This window comes from Vicugna pacos, chromosome X (assembly GCF_048564905.1).
Source record: "Vicugna pacos chromosome X, VicPac4, whole genome shotgun sequence".
NCBI lineage: Eukaryota > Metazoa > Chordata > Mammalia > Artiodactyla > Camelidae > Vicugna > Vicugna pacos.
In genome coordinates this window covers 106,784,222-106,807,478 of record NC_133023.1, presented here as the reverse complement: position 1 = coordinate 106,807,478, position 23,257 = coordinate 106,784,222, and the positions used below count along the sequence as shown (strand labels likewise).

Genomic DNA, 23,257 nt, shown 5'->3' with positions numbered 1-23,257 from the left:
TGATTGATTTAACTTATTTTTTTCCTGGAGAGTTGGTGGTTAAATATTTAACAGTTGCAACATTTACTTGTAGTTTCTCTAGAGTTTTAGTTATTGTTTTGGCTCGACACTTGTCCTTGGGCAGACATTTTTTAAAAAGAGAAACTAATCTAGTATTGTTCTTTTCTTTCATTTGTCGACTGTGTTTCAATTCATGACTGCTTATGATTAATTTCCAATGTATTCAGACTGTTGGTTTTTGGCGAGTTTATTACTGCTATCTGAAGCAGGATTGGATTGATAAAAACTGCTCCACCACTACCCAAAAGTGGTCCCAGAAAAATTTTTCTGTGGTTTGCAGTGAACTGAGAACATTGATGAAAATGCTATTAATTTGTTAGCTATTAATACAGCTAAAATTATGACTTAAATGATAGTTTTTGTTATGAGAGTATCTTCAGCTAACTTGTTTACATTAAAATATCTTTTCTTTTAAAAATGATGGTTTATTTGTTTAGTATCTTCATTTGATAAAAATAAAACTTGGCCACTGTAATGGGTTGAACCATGTCTCCCCCAAATTAATGTCCACCCAGAATCTAAGGATGTGATCTTATTTGGATGTGTAGTCCTTACAGAAGTAATTAGTTAAAGATTTTGAGATGAAATCATACTGGATTTATGGTGGGCCATGAATCTCATGGCTGGTTTCTTTAAAAGAGAAAAGACACGAAAATTGTCACACAAAGGAGAAGACAATTTGAAGGCTGAGGCAGAGATTAGAGTGATGTTTCTATAAGCTAAGGAATGCAAAAAGCCACCAGAAGCTAGAAGAGGCGAGGAAAGATTCTCTTCCAGAGACTTTAGGGAAACTGTGGCTCTGCCAGCACACTGATGTCAGACTTCTGGCTTCCAGAATTATGGGGCAATAAACTTCTGTTGTTTTAAGCCATCAAATTTATGATAATTTGTTATGGCAACCATAGGAAATAACACAGCAACCTTATGCAAGTTCACAATATTTATTTTTGCCATTTCACTAATCCATTACATCCAATGGGCATTTAAACAAAAAATGTACATAAAAATAGGTTCTTCTGCAGGAAGGAGTGTGCATAGCTATGTTCCCACATATACACTTACTTTATGCACAACTTACATGTTGCTTTGGTAGACAAAAATACTGTACCCGGGGTCAGCAGGTCTTGGTTCTGTCACTGATTAACTATGATGTTGTGTGAGCTATATTTTTTTCTGCAGGCCAGTTTCTCTTTCTGCAAAATGATATGGTTATCTTTATGGATTCTTTCAGCTCAATAACAGAGCCTGTGGATCCCTATCTCTCTATGTACTCAGTATATGGCTATATGCTTTTGAAAAAGCATGTAGTCAGAGTGGAGCACAGGTGCCTCAATGAATAGGAGTAGAGTATTAGGAATTTGATGGGGAACCCAATAGGATAGTGGTTTAGATAGAAATAGCACACTATAGGAAAATTTTTAAATGTCTTCCATGTTCCAGTCACTGTATGTATGTTGAGGCCAGTATACTTAATACACACAATATAACACATGTTCAATCAGACACCCTAAAGGACCATTTTGGTTCTCTGACTAAATGAGCTGAAAATCAAGAGTTTGAGGGGTTTAATTAAGAAAACTCTTGTACTAATCATTATATGTAGGTAGAGGCTGGGTTCTTTGATAGGAGCAGTTCCTTACACATATGCTCATATTCATATTGCCCCTGAAATGCTCAAGATGGAATGTCATGTCAGTGTGATTTGGGGGTCCCATTTGGAGACTCACTTTTGGAGAACCTTTGAAATTTGGTAGTCTATATGTCACTGTCCACAAATCAAATCCTCCTTCACCTGGGATTTTCCTGTTTTAGAGCCTAGATTGTTATGTGTGAAAAGATCTTTCAAGATCATGTACATCCATCACCATTCATTTTGCCATTGAGGATAACGAAGGCCAGATTGAAGAAGTGACTTGTCAAAGGTAATAGTTGAGTCATTTTCAGAGGTAGGACTGAAACTTAAATTCTTTTATTTTATTCTTAGTCTAGCTCTTTTTCGACCCTCTGTTGTGTTGATACTGTACTTTGCTCAGGTTTTTTTTCTGCTCAATAGGAATATAATTTTTTTAATACTTTGAGTTAATTAATCTTCCTTCCCTTCTTCCCCCTTGTGCAGTCTAACATGTAGCCTAACACACATACAGCTACATTCCCTTCAGAGGTTTTTGAAAGGAAAGCATTGTGGTCCTGCTGCTTGCCTGTTTTGCCTGGAGGTAAGCTCCAGTTGACAGATCTGTATTGGGTCCACACTTCTACTTGGTTGGGGGTGGAGGTGGCAGTTAGGTCATTGACAGATTAATGTGGCTAGACCTTTTCTTCTTAGCGGAGTGGGAATGGCAACCTCTTTGATGTAAAAATTTTTTTAGCTCATAATTGTCCTCAGAGATGTAGTGTGAACAGACAGATTTGTCAAATCTTTATTTGGAGCCTGGGCTAAGAAGGCGCTCCCATAGGGATGTAAGGGAGACAGACCACTTATCTTCCGTCTTGAAGCAGCTAGTAAGCATCACACATCAACTATGGTAATCCATTCTTCCTTTATCCGCCTATTTGCTCTTACCCATTTGCTGTCTTTCTCTTCCCCTTGCTTCCTCTGCTCCTCCCCTTCTCTCTGGGCTTCCCCCTCTATTTCTCTGTTGGATACCTTAAAGAATAAAATACTACTTTAGTCTTTCCTAAAGCAACCACAGATCCAAAGCCCTGCAGCGCTGTATTCTGAGCCCCAGCACAGCCGCGTGCTCAGCACCAGGCAGTGGTGAATCCAAAACCAGCAAAGGGGGAGGGGAGGAGGGAAGAGAGGGAGGGGAGGGAGAGAGAGAGGGAAAGGGAGGGGGAGGGAGAAAGGGGGGAGAGGGGGGGGAGAAAGAGGGAGAGAGAGAGAGAGAGAGAGAGAGAGAGAGAGAGAGAGAGAAAGAAACGGAGGGAGGGAGGGAGAGAGAGGGTGAGCGTGAGCGCGCGCAAGCTAGCGAGCAAACCAGAGAGACAGACGAGAGAGGGACCAGGAGAGAGACCCAGAGAAAGAGAAGAGGAAGCTGAGCTCTGCGAGGGCTCAACCTCCAACTTGTTTCAGTTCATTCATCCTTCTCTCCGCTTCGGGGAAGTGACTGTGGCGCTTGGTAAGAAACATAGCTTTCCCTCCTTCCCCCTCCCCCAGGCTCAGGTCTCCTTTGCGATAGCATCTCTCCCCCATACTGAGAGTCTCCTTGGGTTGGCCAGGGAGGCGAGACATGCTCTGCAGCTGTGATGCTATCCTGGGTTCCCAAGTGGGGCTGGTGGAAGCCCAGAGTCGGCATCTGGGCAGGGAGGCACTGGGGTAAAACCTGATTTGTGGAAGAGGGGTTGCGATATGGTGTATGCGCTATTTGCTTCATTGTCAGTGAATTGTTTTGTTCTTCTTTGGAAGCAGGTCAGCATTGACCTTGCAAATTGCTTGGGGGGCCTGGCAGCTGCTGCAGAAAGCCACCGAGGAGCCCCTAGCCAGAGCAGAAAGCACTGTCATGACCCCCCAGAAAGCCCTAGGCTCAGGGATGGGGTAATGGCTGGAGCTTCCTTTCTCCTTTAACTGTTTCTCTGCAGCTGCTTTTCGTCGCTATAAATGAGAAAGAAGAATACTGTGCAGACCCTTTCCCCATCTCCCTATTATCTCCCCGAGATGCAAGTGAGTAGAAAGTTGTAAATAACTGTTTCCTTTGAAAGCAGGTTGAGACCTCCCCTCTTCCTTTAATAGGCTTATTGTAGGGTTGGGCCTGAGTTCCTTCACAAACTTGGGAGGCTTCCCTTGCTTCTCTGTGGGAAGTCCCATTGCCTGCCCACTCCTCATCCCAAGGTAGCTGAGCTGCCAGGCTAGATCAGGGATTCAGGTATCCCACCCCCTCCCACTGGTAGGTATGGTATTAGGTCCAGCTGGGTCCTTGGGAGGGAAGAAACACCTGATGGTTTGTCTGGAACTAGATTTCCAGTTTGCCGTTCTTCTGACTGTGGCTGCGGGTGGTATAGGCAGGAGGACTGGGGGAGGGGTGGCTGTTGTATTTAGAGAGCAGGGTGAAGGGCCAGGATTCCTAGTGTGAATGGTATGGTTTATGAGGGTCATCAGGTTCTGGATGTTTGTGGCTATGCAGGGGCTGGCTGAAGCCCCTGTGAACTGGTAGGGGGAGAGATCTGGTTGCTTGATGGAGGCTTTTAGAGTTGGCGACACTGCGGTATCCATAGTAGTAATTATAACACCCACAATACTAATTGCTAACATTGTTGAGTGCTTAGGATGTTTTGGATCTTGGGCTGAGGGTTTAATGTGTATTATTCTTACATTAAAGCTATGAAGCAGATACTGTTATTGTCTTTGGTTTACTGATGAGGAAACTGAGGCACAGAGAGGTTAAGCAATTAAATGTCCCAATTGGGAATTAAAACACAGGAAACCTGGTTCTAGAATGCATGGCATTGACCATTGAGCACTACTGCCTTCTTGGGGAGAATTTTGCACCTTTATCTGTCAGGCAAGTGTAGGCATAGTAGGAAGGGTACTGCTTGGCAATATTTTCTTTTTGGAAAGTAGTAGAGTCCTTTATGTAAAGTAACGGGAACTTAGAGTGACACATAGTGGTTGGCCATTGTGGGGTCAAGCCTCATCTGGGTATTTTGGAGGGGCTGCCCTAAAGGCTTTCCTTGGACAGCCTGCTTTCCTTTGAAAAGAATGCCTGGAAAGACTCCACTTTTCCACTTTCATGGCGTCATCCATCTCATGTCCAGCAGAATCAGCTCCTTTTAGGACCAGATCTTGCTCTTATTTTCTAAAAGCTTAGAGTCACCTTGTTCTGAAAATTTTAGAATACTAAAACCTTGGTACTGGACGGATCCCTAAAGGTCATTAACCTTTACTTCTTCACCCAGTTCTTGAATTTGTCCTAAGCATCCAATTCATTGACTGATTTCTATTTGAACTCTCTGCAGTGACAGAGAGCTCATTAGGTGGCTCTTTCTATCTTTGAGCAACTCTGATTGTCACAGGAAGTAATCCCATTATAAGCCAAGATCTGTCTCCCTGTAACTTCTATTCACTGGTTCTTTGGGACTATCTAGAACAAATTTGCTTCTCCTTAATAATAGCTCCTCAGACAGTTGAAGACAGCAGTCATACCTCTCCCCTCAAGCCTTGGATTTGACAGAACCACAAGGAAGGGATCATCATTTGCCCCATTTTGGAGACTAGACTTTTATTAATATGGCCTAGTACCCCATTTTCTTGTTTGTCAGTCACAAGCTGATTGTACTCAGTTTTTTAAAGCAGCCTTGATATTATATGTTCTCTTGGAAAAGCTTGCTGTCTGGTATCCAATGGACTTATGGGAACAAAAAAGGCCTCTTTTCTTAAAAACCAGGAATTGGTGCTAGTTCTTCTGAAGCCCCAGTATGTCCATATAGCAGCCAGATAATAGGCATGTGGGAAGATTTGCAAAGAAAGGATTAAGGGCAGTTATAAAGGAGACACTTGGAATTATCGTGATTCAAGATTCACACAGTATATAAAAGATAGAAAAACAAATTGTTATATCAGAAAGTATCTTAGAAACAGTGACATCACTGAGGAGATGGTACAGAGTAGGATTGGGTGGAATAGGAGTGAGCATGCAGTGTGCTAGGATGGAAAACTGAAACAGGTATTAAGGGCATTAGGAAAGTTGAGTTCTGTTGCTAGCTCTGCAAATTTGCCGGTTACCTTGGACACATGATTTTCTCTGCATGGGCCTCAGCTTTTTCATCTACAAAATGATAAGGTGGACTTCATCACCAAGGGTTTTTCAGCTCTGCAATTCTCTATCTGAAGTAAATTGTAAAATCTCAGGGTTCTAAGGGGCTTCAGAAATCCTCTAGGCCAGTTCTTCTCTAACTTTAATGGGCAAAAGAACCCCGTGGGGATCTTGTTAAAATGCTAATTCTGATTCAGAGGGATGGGGTGGGACCTGAGATTTTAACAAGCTGACAGGTAATCCTTAACCTACTGCTCCAGTGCTATTCAAACTATCTTGGTGAAAGACCGGTTCTTAAAATGTTTCCAATCCAACACAGATGGTTACTTTAGTAAAATACATTAACTATGAATTACTAGAAGATAAAAGACATACAAAATATAAGTTCACATTTTAATTGTTAGATTCAGCAGGCATAAAATTAATTTTTTTTCAAATTGCTACAACATTTTGTAAAGGCATATTGTCGATTTATGCACTTGTGTGTATTCTCAATTTCCATACTTAGGTCGTTGCTGCCTGGTAATAAAATTCACAGATAAACACTGATCCTTGGACCACACTTTAAGCAGCATTGGTCTAGGATACCTAATTTAAGAGGCCTGGATTAGGCCCAGTTATAATTTCTAAATCATCCCTGTCAGATGATCTTTCACCTTCAGGTTAAGTATCTCCTTTGATAGAGAACTTACTATCCTTGCAAAAGAGCATTACTTGGGTGTTGTGACTGCCATAAAGGATTTTTTAAAAGCTTCTATAAATTATATATTCCAAGCAAGTAGGAGGCTGCATCAGTCCAGTTTATTGTAGTATCAGCCACTATCCTAGTACATGGTGTAGAGTAGGTGCTTAATAAATGTTTGTTAAGTTAAATGAACAGACCACTTGGTGTTAGTTATACCTTTTGGGGTCATATATTCATTTAAAAAAGGTAATTTTGGTTTTCTTTCAGCATTTGGGGGACAGTATTAATCCTATTTTGTAAATTTCTTGTGATAAATAGAAGGCCAGCTTACCTGTCCCAGATAGCTACCTGTCATCATGATTTTACTTTGAAGGAATTATAGGAAGCCAGGAAAAATTTTTTATACTCTAAGTCCCAAATTTTTACCTTTAACTCAGTTATTCATCAATTCAGTCATTCAATAGCTATTTATTCAGTGATGTGGTTAGGCACTGTGCAGGTATTAGAAAGGTAAGCTAAACAGACATGGTCCTTACTTAGAGCTTATAGTTTCATGGGGAAGAGGTCATAAATCAGATTATCACACAATTTTGTTATTTCAGTCAGCAATAGATGTTATGAAAGAAAAGTATGGGGGTGGGGCTATGAAGGTATATAATAGAGGAAACTGATCTAGCTTGGACTTTAAGAAAAGCTTCCCTGAAGAAGTGATACTAAGGCTGAGTAGAGACATGGGAGTGCGGTGGGGGTGTTGAAGGGGCTGAAACAGTTTTCTAGATGAAAGAAAAAGCATGCACAGGATCCTGACATGAGAAAAGCATAGTGAATTTGGGAAAATGAACAAAAGCTGGGGTGGTTGGAGTGGGCCATTATAGGGATTTTGGTCTTTATTCCAGAAACAAAGGAATTGATTAAAGGCTTTTAATCAGGGTGACTGATATGACCTAAACTGAATCCATTCAACATAAGATTACTAAGTGTATGCTATGGACCAAAGGCAATGTGAGAGACACAGGCTGATTTAGGGATAGCCTCTGGCTTCCAGGATGACACAGTCAAGAAGGAGGGAGAAAAATTATACAAACAACTATAATACTACAAGTATGAGATTCACACTATTAAAGGAGAGGCAAAGGGCTTGCGGCCAAGGAGATCAAAGGCAGCTTACTGGAAGTGGCATTTGAACTGAGCTTTGAAAATTGGACAAAGTCTGGACATGCAGAATTTGGGGGGGGGTGGGAAAGGTGTTCTAGGCAGAGGCCAGAAAAGCAGAGGGCACGTATTGGAAACAGTGACGAGCTTAGTTGTGTTGGGGTATGGTGAAAGTATGTGAGAAAAGTTTAGTGAGATATTTGGAGGGCTTGACTATAAATAATATTGAATGCTAGCCTGGAAAATTAGGACTTTGCCCTATATCCCTCATTTTATGGATAAACAAACTAATCCTAGGAGATGGAGTGATTTTATTTGACTGAGTTCATGCAAGTGGTTCTATTGCTATAGCTCAACAAGAGGCCCTGGGTACAGTTGAAAAAAAGTGTGGGATTGGAGTTCTGGAAAGAAGTTAGCTGTAAAAAGTGATTCGAGAGTTATTGATATAGAAGCAATACTTGAAGTAGAAGTAAGGGATCTAAGGATTTCTTCCTTGGGCTTATCTTTAGGATATGGGAAAACAAAGATAAGCCTGTGTGAAGGCTACAAAGGAAGAGAGGTCAGACATATGGAAAGAAAATTGGGAGAGTACAGTATTATGAAAGAGCCAAGAGAGGAGAGGCCTCATCCATTGGTTGGACAAATATTTAGTGAATACATACTATTTACTAAGCATGGAGCATGTAATGGTAAGCAAAATAGACATGGTTGTTGCCATCTTGGGGCTCATGGTTTAAACGTGGAGGTAGATAGACATTATTCTACAAGCTATTAAAATATATAGTTATGCATTGTGATGAGTGTGTAGAGGAAAATGTACTCCTTTAAGAAGGAAGGTGTGGTCAACATTGTTAGACTTTTTACCAAAGTTGAGTACTGAAAAATGATACCCAGTTTCTAACAGTCCTCCCCTACTTTGATGCTCACAGTGCTTACTAACAGTTAAGACTGGGTGATGCATATCGATTATGCAGATGTTTGGCAGGTGATAGTGCTCTAAGGAAAGGTAAGGTTCCCTCCAGCCTCAAGCCCACAGGAGTACAGGCTTACTTGAAAACCAAGTTATATGTCATCTTGCTTAACTGGAACTCTCAGTGAGCCAGTACTCTTCCCAGATCCCCAGTTCTTCCCATTCAACGAGTTAGAGAAAGAGGCACTTGATAAGAAATAAATACAAAGAATCAGATATGAAAGATCTCTCTTAAAACTGAATTTCAGATAGCCTAGTCTAGATTCTAGTCGGGGCTTGGATGCTGACTTACTTTCTTGTGACAAATCACTTATTTTGTTTGAGCCTCAGTTTTCGTAACTGTAAAATGAGGAGGGTAGGGTTACATGAACTGTAAGGTTCTATACAGTTCATGCTCTGTCTGTACTACATTCTTATGGTCCTGTACAGGTAGTTCAGGCCCAGTCATTTATTTAAGCAACACTAAGGATTTTATATGGAATTCCTGTAGGTTGCTAACTTTGGTTGAAGTACTCACAGAGTTTGGAAGAGATCACAGGAAGGTCCTTTCCTTGTTCCGTTCGTGAGATTGCTGAAATCATGACTATCCTGAAAGCTAAGGAAAGAACTGACTGTATTCTAAAATCTGTAGTAAGTCTGGATATTGGATGATATTTCTACTATTGTTGGTTTGAAATAAACTAAGAATACTGGAGAAAAATGGTGCCGTCTACTGTGAAATAGAGGCAAGGTGATTATTTCATGTTCTTAGATGTAATGATCCAGGCAGTCTCTTCCTAGGGGGAAGGTATGTGGTAAAGGGAAATATTGGTTGGTAATAGAAAATATTTTTTATGTTTCAAACATGAATTTTAAAGTATTGATGTTTATACACAGTATGTCTTCTTACCGTAAGTAGAAGGAAAAATAAAAATCTCCAGGATGTATATTTTGAAGAGAGAGTTTTCTGTTTAAAAATGATTTCTTAAAAGAAATCAAGTATTACATAGATTTCCTGAAGGGAAGGGGAGGCGGATGGGGATGGAATTATGTAACAGATCATAGCATAAAATAACTTTTTAAAATAGTACAAGAAGAACTCATATGACTTATATTTTGAGTATCTTCTATACGAGATATTTCAGTTTTCAGTATCACCCTTAATACATAATGTCCAAATCTGGACCCAGTACTCAAGGCATGGCTGACTAGCACCACTATGTAAAACATTTTGCACACTTATTAATCTACCTTAAGGCTGTAATACCTACCTTTAAACTGTTTTTTCTAGTTATAAAAATAAAACAGCCTTATAATAGAAAATTTAGAACATGGAGAAAAGTTAACAAAAAATCACCTTTAAGTACCTAGCCCAAAGATAACTTGCTCTACTTCCTTCCAGATGTTTACATGTTTACATAATTAGGACCTTATATGAACTATTTTCTATTTGGCTTCTCCACTGGTATTATATTGTGAGCATTTCCCCATGTGATTCAACAGCCTTCAAACAGTTTTTAACAGCTACATAACTTTCAGTTGTACAATTTATACCAAAATTATTTAACAGATCCCATATTGGTCATTTAAATTATTTTTGATTGTAAGTTAATGTGAATAGCCCTGCAATAGATACCTTTGTACATAAATCTTTATTTCTTTGAACCTCACCTCTTTATTCAATGTCTTTATTCAGTGTCACCTCAGCGAGGTCTTCTTTAACAATTACACATAAAAATGCAAACCCTTTTCCCTTAACACTTACTATTTTCCCTTCTTGCCTTATTTTTTTTCTCTGTAGTCTGTATCATCACCTAACAGACTAGATAGATATTTTCTTTATTTACTGTTTGAACCCTTGTATTAAAATGTAAGCCCCTCAAGTACAGGGACTTTTTTTCTGTTTTATTGTTGTATCTTTCAGTACTTCGAACAGTGTCTGATGTATCATAGATCCTTACTAAATATTTGTTGAAAGAATGATTTTTTAAAGATAGGTTTTTATAAGCATTACTGGGCCTAAAGATATTAAATTTCTAAAGGCTTTGATATATATGTGAAGTTCTCCCACTGTTTAAGATGGCCAATTTCTGCTAGGAAACATATATTGTTATTGGCTATTGTTATTCTTTTAAAATCTTTACCACTCTAATAGAGGCAAAATGGTATCTTACAGTTTTATTATAGTGAGCATGGATACTTTCTTGCATTTCTTGGTCACTTTGTTTCCTTCCTATGAACTATATTCATGACCTGTGCACATTTTTCTATTGTGGTATATATGGAATATATTTTCCAAGCTTGTGTTTTAAATTAACTCTTATGCACAAATAAACTTTTATGTAATCATATATATATATCTATATATTTTCATTTGTAATTTGTAATTTTTTCTGATTAAGTTCATGTTTAAGAAATTTTCCCTTGTCCTAAATGGGATAACTGCTTAAATAGATTTTTTTGGTCATTTTTATTGCTTATGTTTAATTGTTTAATCCCCCTGGAATTTATTTTAATGTGTGGTGTGAGGTAATTTTCTATATTGTTTTCCTCTTCATCTGTTTCACAATACCAATTGTTGTATAATACATCCTTCCCCACTGTTCTGTGATGCCATATTTAACATATATATATTGTTACATATAGTGGGTTCTATTCTGGTTTGTCTCATCTTGTCCTAGTTGCAAAGTTTAAATATTATTGCAGTTTTTAAATAATTTTTATTACCTCAGCTCTTCTGCTTAGTAGCTGTGTGATCTTTAAGCCTCAATTTGTCTAACTGTGTAGAGTATAATAGCAGTAACATTTATTTTATGCTTTTAATTTTGTGAAGGGGATCTTTCTATCATTATTTCTGCTAATTGATTATGGCTGCTATACAGGAAAGATGCTATTTATAATTCTAACTTTTATTTCTTCACTTTGCTCAAATTTATTATTATTAATTTTATTTACATGTATATTTTTTATTTTTGAGGAATTTAAAATATTTAGAAAGAAATTCAGAGAAGTATCTAAAAAATGAGCAAATAACCATGTATACATTGCTCAGAATGAACAAGTGTTAGCATTTTGTCATTTCTGCTTCAGATTTTTAAAAATTGAAATATAGTCCATTTATAATGTATCAACTTCTAGTGTACAAGAATACTGTAAAAAGAAAAACAGATATGTTTTCATGAAATAAATAAAGCATTACAGATAAGCTTTATCTTCCCTTTGAGTCTAACCCCAGCTTCATTTCTCTTCATATCCTCCCTAAACACAACATGCAGAACAACCTACATTTGCTTATTTTTCTGTTTTGTCACTTTTTACTTACTGATTTGTAAGAATTCTTTATATATTCTGGATACTAATTATTTGTCAGTTTTATATGTTGCATATATCTGCTTCTAGTATGTCACCTTGTCTTTCTATTTTGTTTATGAGATCCTTTATCATATAGAAATTTTAGATTTTTATGTTAAATTTATCAATCTTTTCCTTCATGAATTGATTTTTTGGCCATATTTAAGAAATATTTTCTTATCCCATGATTATAAAAGATGTTCTCCAAATCTTCTTTGAAGCATTTTAAAATTTTGCTTTACATTTACTTTTTAAAACCATCTGGATTATATTTTTACATGTGGTGTGAAACATGGGTTGATTTTTTTTTCTGTCAAACACCATTTGTTTCAATATCATTTATACACAACTGGTTGAGAATGCAAACTCCTTATAACCTAGTTTCCATAGATGCTTGCATCTATTTCTAGGCTGACTATATGCTCCATTAATCCAATTGTCCACACTTGTATTATTTTAATTATGAAAGCTTTATAATCAATCTTGATATTTGTAAGGTCAATTTATATTTTTACTCTCTGCCCTTACCCACACCACTTTTATTGTTCTTTCTGAATTATCTTCATTATTTTTGCCCCTTTGCTCCTTAATTAATTTTAAAATAAGATTTTCAAATTCCAATAAAATCATGCTGAGATTTCCAACTTAAAAATGTTATATCTTGGTATTATTTCAAATCTATTTTTACAATCTTTGATAGAGGTTTATAATTGTCTTAATAATACTCTTACATATAAGACATATTCCTAGGCATCTCTTACTTTTCTACTTAGGTTTATTAAGACATACTTTACATGAAATAAAATTTACTCTTGAGAGTATACATTTCAAAGAGTTTTGGCAAATGTATATAATCATATAACCATGACCACCACCACAAAAAAGACATAAAATTTCCCTCACCTCAAAAGACTCACTTGTGCCCCTTTGCAGTCAGTTGTCTTCCCCAACCTACAACCATGGGAAAACACTCATCTCTTTATAGTTCTGCTTCTTCTATAATAATCATATAGTATACAGTCTTTCGTGTTTGTTTGGCTTCTTTCACTTACCACAAGATTTTAAGATTTCATCCGTTCTGTTATATATAGACAATCTACTCTTTATTATTGTTGAGTAGTGTATCCATTCATTAGTTGATAAACATTTGGGTTTTTTCCCACTTTTTGGCTATTATAAGTAATGCTGTTATAAATGTTCTTGTACAGATTTTTCTTTGCATATATATTTGCATTTAAATTCCCTATAAGGTGAATTTCTGGGTTACATAGTAAGTAAATATCTGATGTTATAAGAAACTGTCAAACTGTTCTCCAAAGTGTATACCATTTTATATTCCCATTAGCATGAGAGTTTTAGTTGCTCAACATCCCCACCAATACTTGGCATTTTCGGTCTTTTTTTAATTAATAAACTTTTGCTTTTAGATAAGTTTTAGATTTACCAAAAAAAAAAAGCTGAATAAAAAGTGTAGAGAATTACTTTATACCCACCCACCCCTAGTTCCCGTGTTACTAACATATTCCATTTTTTGGTCTTTTTTTTTGAAATATAGTTGATTTTCAATGTTGTGTTAGTATCACGTGTACAGCAAAGTGATTCAGTTTTACATATATTCTTTTTCATTACAGGTTATTACAATATATTGAATATAGTGCTCTGTGCTATACAGTAAGACCTTGTTGTTTATCTATTTTCTATATAGTAGTGTGTATATTTTAATCCCAAACTCCAAATTATCTCTCCTCCCCACACCTTTCCCCTTTGGTAACCATAGTTTGTTTTCTATTTCTGTGACTCTATTTCTGATTTGTAAGTAAGTTCATTTGTATCATTTTTTCTAGATTCAACATATGTGATATCACATGATATTTGTCTTTCTGTTTCTGGCTTACTTCACTTAGTATGACAATCTCCAGGTCCGTCCATGTTGCTGCAAATGACATTATTTCATTCTTTTTTTATGGCCAAGTAGTATTCCATTGTGTGTGTGTATGTGTGTGTATATATATTTTCTTTACACATTCATCTGTCCGTGGACATTTAGGATGCTTCTACGTCATGGCTATCGTAAATAGTGCTGCTGTGAACATTGAGGTGCATGTATCTTTTCGAGTGAGAGTTTTCTCTGGATATATTCCCAGAAGTGAGATTGCTGGATCATATAGTAACACTATTTTTAGTTTTTTTAGGAACCTCCATACTGTTCTCCATAGTGGCTGCACGATTTTACTTCCCACCAACAGTGTAGGAAGGTTCCTTTTTCTCCAAACCCTCTCCAGCATTTATTATGTATAGATTGTTTAGTGATGGTCATTCTGACTGGCCATCTGACTGGTGATACTTCATTGTAGTTTTGATTTGCATTTCTCTTATAATTAGGTATGTGGAATATCTTTTCATGTGCATGTTGGCTATCTGGATGTCATCTTTGGAGAAATTTCTATGTAGGTGTTCTGCCAATTTTTTTAGTTGGGTTGTTTGTTTTCTTTTTTGATATTAAGCTGTTTGTATATTTTAGAAATCAGTCCCTTGTCAGTTGCATCATTTGCAAATATCTTCTCCCATCTCACAGATTGTCTTTTCTTTTTGATGCCATGGTAAATGGGATTGCTTCCTTAGTTTCTTTTTCTGCTATTTCATTGTTAGTGTATAGAAACGCAACTGATTTCTGTATGTTAATTTTGTATCCTGGAACTACCAAATTCACTGATAAGTTATAGTAGTTTTCTGGTAGTGTCTTTAGAATTTTCTATGTATAGTATCCTGTCATCTGCAGTGATAGTTTTACTTCTTTCCAGTTTGGATTCCTTTTATTCCCTTTTCTTCTCTGATTACTGTGGCTAGGACTTCCATAATTATGTTAAATAAAAGCTGTGAGAGTGGGCATCCTTGTCTTGTTCCTGATCTTAGGGGAAATGCTTTCAGCTTTTCACCACTGAGTATGATGTTTGCTGTGGGTTTGTCATATATGGCCTTTATTATGTTGAGGTATGTTCCCTCTATACCCACTTCCTGGAGAGTTTTTATCATAAATGGATGTTGAATTTTACCAATAGCTTTTTCTGGATCTTTTGAGATGATCATATGGTTTTTATTCTTCAGTTTGTTAATGTGGTATATCACATTGATTGATTTGCAGATGATGAAAAATCCTTGAGTACTTGAGATAATCCCCACCTGATCATAATGTGTAATCCTTTTAATGTATTGTTGGAGTCCCTTTGCTAGTATTTTGTTGAGGATTTTTGCATGTATGTTCATAAGTAATATTGGCCAGTACTTTTCTCTTTTGTGTGTGATATCTTTGTCTGGTTTTGATATCAGGGTGATGGTAGCCTCATAGAATGAGTTTGGGAGTGTTCTTTCCTCTTTTATGGAAAGCTTCAGAAGGATAGGCTTTAATTCTTCTCTAAATGTTGGTAGAATTCACCTGTGAAGCCATTTGGTCCTGGACATTTGTTTGTTGGGGTCTTTAAAATTACTGATTCAAATACAGTACTGGTAATTGGTCTGCTCATATTTTCTATGTCTTCCTGGTTCAGTCTTAGGAGATTGTGCATTTCTAGGCATTTGTCCATTTCTTCTAGGTTGTCCATTTTATTGGCATATAATTGCTCATAGTAGCCTCTTATGATTCTTTGTATTTCTGTGGTGTCGGGTTTAACTTCCCCTTTTTCATTCCTGATTTTATTGATTTGGGCACTCTCCCTTTTTTTCTTGATGAGTTTGGCTAAAGTTTTATCAATTTTAGTTATCTTTTCAAAGAACCATCTTTTACTTTCATTGATCTTTTCTATTTTTTGTTTCTATTTAATTTATTTCTGCTCTGATCTTTGTGATATTTTTCCTTCTACTAACTTTGGGTTTTGTTTGTTCTTTTTTCTCTAGTTGCTTTAGGTGTAAGGTTAGGTTATTTATTTGAGAATTTTCTTGTTTCCTGAGGTAAACTTTTATCACTACAAACTTCCATCTTAGATCTGCTTTAGCTATGTCCCAGAGGTTTTGGATCATGATGTTTTCATTCTCATTTGTCCCAAAGTATTTTTTATTTCCTCTTTGATTTATTCAGTGATTCATTGGTTGTTTAGTAGCATATTGCTTAGCCTACATGTGTTTGTGTTTTTGCAGTTTTTTTTCTTGTGGTTGATTTCTAATCTCATAGCATCATGGTCAGAAAAGATGTATGGTATGCTTTCGGTTTTCTTAAATTTACTGAGGCTTGTTTTGTGGCCCAGCATGTGATTTATCCTGGAGAATGTTCCATGTACACTTGAAAAGAATTTGTATACTGTTGCTTTCAGATGGAATGTTCTGTATCAATTAAGTCCATTGTGTTTAATGTGTCAATTAATGCCTGTGTTTCCTTATTGATCTTCTGTCAGGATGATCTGTCCATTGATGTAAGTAGGGTATTACAGCCTCCCACTATTATTGTGTTACTGTCAATTTCTCCTTTTATGTCTGTTAACAGTTGCCTCATATATTGAGGTGTTCCTATGTTGGGTGCATATATATTTACAATTGTTATAGCTTCTTCTTGGATTGATGCCTTGATCATTTGGTAGTGTCCTTCTTTGTCTCTTGTAACAGTCTTTATTTTGAAGTCTATTTTGTCTAAGTACTCCAGCTTTCTTTTGCATTAATGAGATACATTTGTTACAACTGATGAACTGATGTTGATATACAGTCATTAACTTAAAGTCCATAGCTTGCATTTGGGTTTATTCTTTGTATTTTACTGTTATGTGAGTTTTGACAAATTATGTCATATATTCACCATTATAGTAGCATACAGAATATTTCACTGCCATAAATATCCCATGTTCCACCTATTTATCCTTCCTTCTCCCATGAACCTCTGGCAACCACTGATCTCTTTACTGTATCTATAGTGTTGTCTTTTCTAGTATGTTATATAGTATATAGCATTTTCAGACTAGCTTCCTTCACTTATAAATGTCTATTTATGGATCGTCCATGTATTTTCAAGGCTTGATTGCTGATTTCTTTTCATTGCCAAATAATATTCCATAGTCCATATGCACTACAGTCTTCTTTTCTCATTGACCATAGAAGTGCATTGTGTTTGCTTCCTAGTTTTTGCATTTATGAATAAAGCTGCTGTAAACATCCATGTGTAGGTTTTTGTGCAGATATAAGTTTTCAACTCATTTGGGTAAATACTAAGGGGCACAGTTGCTGGATCACATGATAAGACTATGTTTAGCTTTGTAAGAAACTGCCAAACTGTCTTACAAAGTGACTGCACCATTTTGCATTCCCACCAGCAATGAATGAGTGTTCCTGCTGCTCAAAAATTTCATCAGCAATTGGTGCTATCAGTGTTTTGAAATTTAGCTACTCTAACAGATGTGTACTGGCATCTAATTGTTTTACTTTGCAATTCCCTAATGACATATGTGTTGAACATCTTTTCATATGCTCATTTGTAATTCATATATACTCTTTGCTGAGGTATTTGTAGAGATCTTTTGCCCATTTTTAACTGAGTTATTTGTTTTCTTATTTTCACTTTTAAGAGTTCTTTGAAGATTTTAGATACAAATTCTTTATCATATATGTGTTTTACAAATATTTTCTCCCAGTATATGGCTTGTGTTTTCATTCTCTAAACAGTGTCTTTCTCAAAGCAAACATTTTTAATTTTAATGAAATCCATTTTATTATTTTTTCTTCTATGGATCATGGTTTTGGTATTAGATTTAAAAGCTCTTCACAAAACCCAAGGTTAACTAGATTATCTCATGTTATTTTATAGAAATTTTATAGTTTTACATTTTACATTTATGTATGTGATCTATTTTGAATTAAGTTTTATGAAAAGTGTAAAGTCTGGGTCTAGATTCATTTTTATGTTTGTGGATATCCAGTTGCCCAGTACAATTTTAGAGAGGAATATTTTTTTCCCAGTCAACTGCCTTTTTGCTCCTTTGTCAGAGATCAGTTGACAACATTTGTGAATATATTTATGGACCCTCTATTCTTTTCCATTGATCTATTTGTGTATTCTTTTACTACTGCCACACTCTCGATTACTGTAGCTTTATAGTAATTCTTGCCACTGTGTAGTGTTTATTCTTCAACTATATTCCTCTTCTTCAGTATTGCTTGACTATTCTGGATCTTTTGCCTTTCCATATAAACTTTAGAATTAGTTTCTTAAGAACCACAAAATAACTTGCTGGGATATTGATTGGGATTGTGTCAAATCTATAGATCAAGTTGGCAAGACTAAACTTAACAATATTGCATAAACATGGAATATCTCTCTATTTATTTAGATCTTCTATGATTCTTTTCATCAAAGTTTTGTAATTTCCTCATATAGATCTTATATGTATTTTTCAAAAATTTTATATATATTTCATCTTTTGATACTAATGTAAATAGTGCTGTGGTTTTAGTTTCAAATTTCAATTGTTCATTGCTTGTATATAAGGAAATAATTGACTTTTGTATATTAACCTTTTATCTTGCCTCATCAGTCTTTTAATTTTAGCCATTCAAGTAAGTGTGTAGTGGTAGCTCATTGTGATTTGATTTGCATATCTCTGTGACAAATGATATTGAACATCTTTTCATATGCTTATTGGCCATTTCTATATCTTCTTTGGAGAAATGTCCAATTAAGTTGTTTGCCCATTTTAAAATTGGGATATTTGTACTCCTATTATTGAGCTATAAGTTATATATAATTCTTTAAATATGTGTGTTTTTAAAATATTTTTTCCCATTATGTGACCTGTCTTTTTATTTTCTACATGAGCTTTCTATATGACTTTTACCTTTTGTATTCTGACAAGTCTTTACATTGACTATATTCATAATTGTTCTCTCACTTGTTTTCTTCAAGAATTTTACAGTTTTAATCCTTTGATTTACATCTTTGATGCATGTGTGAAGGACTTTTGTCTGTGGAGCAAAGAAAAGTTCCTTTTTGCTATTTTCAGTGTATAGGTTTGAATATATTTTGTTAAATTTTTCTAAATATTACATTTTTGATGGTTTTAAATGACAGTAACATTTAAAAACTTTTCTTAGTATTTATTTAACTGTAGTTGGTTTACAGTATTGTGTTACTTTCAGGTGTACAATCTTAGATCTTTTTCATTATAGGTTACTACAAGATACTGAATATAGTTCCATGTGCTATACAGTAAAACCTTGTTTTTATCCATTTTTTATATAATAGCGTGTATCTATTAATTCCATACTCCTAATTTATCCTTCTTCCTTCCCTTTCCCCTTTGGTAACCATAAGTTTGTTTTTTATGTCTGTGAGTCTCGTTCTGTTATGTAAATAAGTTGATCTGTATTTTTTTTAGATTCCACATATAAGTGATATCATATAATTGTCTTTCTCTGCCTGATTTACTTCACTTAGTATGATAATATCTAGGTCCATCCATGTTGCTGCAAATGGCAATAATTTATTTTTTCTATGGCTGAGTAATATTCTATTGTGCTTCTATGTGTACCACACACACATATATATGTATAGACATATGTCTTACATATTCTTTATCCATTCATCTGTTGATGGACACTTAAATTGCCTCCATGTCTTGGCTATTGTGAATAGTGCTGTTATGAACGTTGGGGTGCATGTATCTTTTCGAGTTAAGAGTTTTCTCCAAATACGTGACTAGGAGTGGGATTCCTGGATCATATGGTAACTATTTTTGGTCTTTTAAGGAATCTCTATACTGTTTTCCATAGTGGCTGCACCAACTTACATTCCCACCAACAGTGTAGGAGAGTTCCCTTTTCTCTACACCTTCTCCAGTATTTATTATTTGTAGAATTTTTTATAATGGCCACACATTCTGACTGGTGTAAAGTAATACTTCATTGTAATTTTGATTCGAATTTCTCTAATAATTAGTGATATGGAGCATCTTTTCATCTGTGTGTTGGCCATGGATATATCTTCTTTAAAGCAATGCCTGTGTAGGTCTTCTGCCCATTTTTTGATAGGGTTTTTTTTATTTATATTATTGAGTTGTATGAGTTTTTTGTATATTTTGGAAATTAAGCCCTTGTCAGTCTCATCATTGGCAATTGTTTTCTCCCTGTCCATAGATTGTCTTCTCATTTGACTTATGGTTTCCTTTGCTGTGCAAAAGCTTTTAAGTAAGATTGATTTGTTTATTTTTACTTTTATTTCTTTTTGCTTTGGGAGAATAATCTAAGAAAGTATTGCTACAATTTATGTCATAGAATGTTTTGTTTATATTCTCTCTCAGGAGTTTTATGGTGTCATGCCTTATATTTAAGTCTTTAAGCCATTTTGAGTTTATTATTGTGTATGGTGTAAGGGAGTGTTCTTACTACATTGATTTACATGAGGCTATCTAGTTTTCCCATTACCACTTGCTGAAAAGACTCTTTTCTCCATTTTATATTCTTGCCTCCTTTGTTGAAGATTAATTGACTGTAGATGTGGGGTTTATTTCTGGGCTCTCTGTTCTGTTCCATTGATCTATATGTCTGTTTTTGTGCCAATCCCATGCTGTTTTGATTACTGTAGCTTTGCACTATTGTCTAAAGTCTGGGAGGGTTATGCCTCCAGCTTTATTCTTTTTCATCATAATTGCTTTGACAATTCTGGGTCTTTTGTGGTTCCACGTAAATTTTATGATTGTTTGTTCTAGCTCTTTGAAAAATGTCATGGGTAATTTGATAAGGGTCACATTAAATCTGTTGATAGCTTTGGGTAGTATGGTCATTTTAACAATATTAATTCTTCTAATCCAAGAGCATGGTATATCTTTCCATTTCTTTGAATCACCTTCAATTTCCTTAATCAATGTTTTGTAGTTCTCAGCCAAAATGTCTTTCACATCCTTGGTTAGGTTTATTCTGAGGTATTTTATTTTATTTTTGATACAATTTTAAATGGAATTTTTTTTAACTTTCTTTTTCTGATATTTCATTGTTACATAAAGAACTGCAACAAATTTCTGTATATTGATCTTGTGTTCTGCTACCTTTCTGAATTCATTTATTAGTTCTAAAAGTTTTTGTGTGGAGTCTTTAGGATTTCCTCTATAGAAAATCATGTAATCTGCATACAATGACAATTTTACCTCTTCCCTTATAATTTGGACACCATTTATTTCTTTTTCTCTAGCTGTGGCTAGGACTTCCAAAACTATGTTGAGTAGAAATGGTGAGAGTGGGCATCCTTGTCTCATTCCTGAATTTAGCGGGAAGGCTTTCAGCTTTTAATCATTGAGTACTATATTGACTGTGTGTTTATTGTAAATGGCTTTTATTATGTTGAGATGTGTTCCCTCTATACCCATTTTGGTGAGAGTTTTTATCTGGAATGGATGTTGAATTTTATCAAATGCTTTTTCTGTATTTGCATTTCTGCATGTACTGAGATGATCATATGGTTTTTGTCTTTTCTTTTGTTGATGTGGTGTATTACATTGATTGATTTGCACATGTTGAACCATCCTTGTGACCCTGGAATGAATCCAACTTGATCATGGTGTATGATCCTTCTTATGTGTTGTTGGACTCTCTTTGCTAATATTTTGTTGAGGATCTTTGCATCTATATTTATCAAAGATATTGTCCTGTAATTTTCTTTTTTGTAGTGTTTTTGTTTAGTTTTGGTATCAGGGTGATGGTGACTTCATAGAATGACTTTGGGAGTTTTCCCTCCTCTTCAGTCTTTTGGAAGAGAAGTCTGAGAAGGATATGTATGAGTTCTTCTTTGTATGTTTGGTAGAATTCTGTAGTGAAGCCATCTAGTCCTAGACTTTTTGGACAGAGATTTTTTTAATTAAAAATTCCATTTTATTTCTAGTGATTGGTGTGTTCAAATTATCTTTTTCTTCATGATTCAGTTTTGGCAGGCTGTATGTTTCTAGATTCTTGTCCATTTTTTCTAGATTGTCTATTTTGTTGTCATTTAACTGTTCATAGTAATTTCTTATGATTTTTTTGAACTTCTGCAGTGTCACTTGTTATTTCTCCTCTTTCATTTCTTAATTTGTTTATTTAAGCCCTCTCTCTTTTCTTATTGGTGAGCTTGGCCAGAGGTTTGTCAATCTTATCCTTTCAAAAAACCAACTCTTGTCTTTATTGACTTTTTCTATTGTTCTTATCTCTATTTTGTTTATTTCCTGTTTGATCTTTATTTTTTCCTTCCTTCTGCTGATCTTACATTTTGTTTGTTCTTTTTCTAATCCTTTTAGGTGGTAGGTTAGGTTGTTTATTTGAGATTTTTCTTGTTTTTTGTGGAAAGCCTGTATTGCTATGAACTTTCCTCTCAGAGTGCTTTTGCTGCATCCCATAAATTTTGTGTGGTTGTTTTTATCATTGTTGTTTATATTAAGGTATTTGTTGGTTTCCTCTTTGATTTAAATTTTTGCCCATTTTTTTAGGAGCATCTGTTTACTTTCCATGTAATTGTATTTTTTTCTCATTTTTCCTTCTGTGGTTAATTTCTAGTTTCATGCCATTGTGGTCAGAGAAGATGCTTGAAATAATTTCTATCCTCCTTAATTTGTTAAGGCTTGTTTTTTGCCCTAAGATGTGGCCTATTGTAGAGAATGTTCCATGTCCACTTAAAAAGAATGTGTATTCTGGTTTTTTTGGATGTAGTGTCCTGAATACATCAATTAAGTCTAACTGTTTTATTGTGTTATTTAGTCCCATTGTCTTACTGATTTTCTGTCTGTAAGATCTGTCCAATGATGTTAGTGGGGTGTCAAAATCTCCACGTATTCCAATTAATTTCTCCCTTTATGTCTGTTAGTATTTGTTTTATGTATTTAGGTACTCCTATATTGGGTGCCTATATATTAATATGTGTTATGTCCTTTTCCTGTATTGACCCTTTTATCATTGTATAGTGTCCTTCTTTATCTTTCTTCATGGCCTTTGTTTTAAATTCTATTTTGTCTTACATGAGTACTGCTACCCCTGCTTTCATATCACTTCAATTTACATGAAATATCTTTTTCCATCCCCTCACTTTCAATCTATGAATGTCTTTCACCCTAAAGTGGGTGTCTTGTAGGCAGTATATTGTAGGTTCTTGTTTTATTATCCAATCTGCTACTCTGTCTTTTGATCAGAGCATTTAGTCCATTAACATTCAAAGTAATTATTGTTATTTAAGTATTTATTGCCATTTCAAATCTTGTTTTCCAGTTGATTTTGTATTTCTTCTTTGTTCCTTTCTTCTTTTTGTTTTTCCTTTGGTGGTTTAATGTGACTTTCTAATGGGTTTTTGTGAATCTATTGTATGTTTCTGATTTGTAGTTACCC

At 35.3% G+C, this 23,257-nt stretch overlaps 1 protein-coding gene across 1 annotated transcript in view; it reads left to right on the top strand.

Moving 5' to 3' along the window:
• The first annotated feature begins 3,025 nt into the window (after positions 1-3,025).
• The window catches only part of GABRA3 (gamma-aminobutyric acid type A receptor subunit alpha3), a 243,903-nt gene continuing 223,671 nt past the window's right edge, over positions 3,026-23,257 (top strand). Inside the window, exon 1 of the mRNA XM_072956507.1 lies at positions 3,026-3,176. The gene's annotated coding sequence lies outside the window, so the exon portion shown is untranslated. The remainder of the gene's footprint in view (positions 3,177-23,257) is intronic.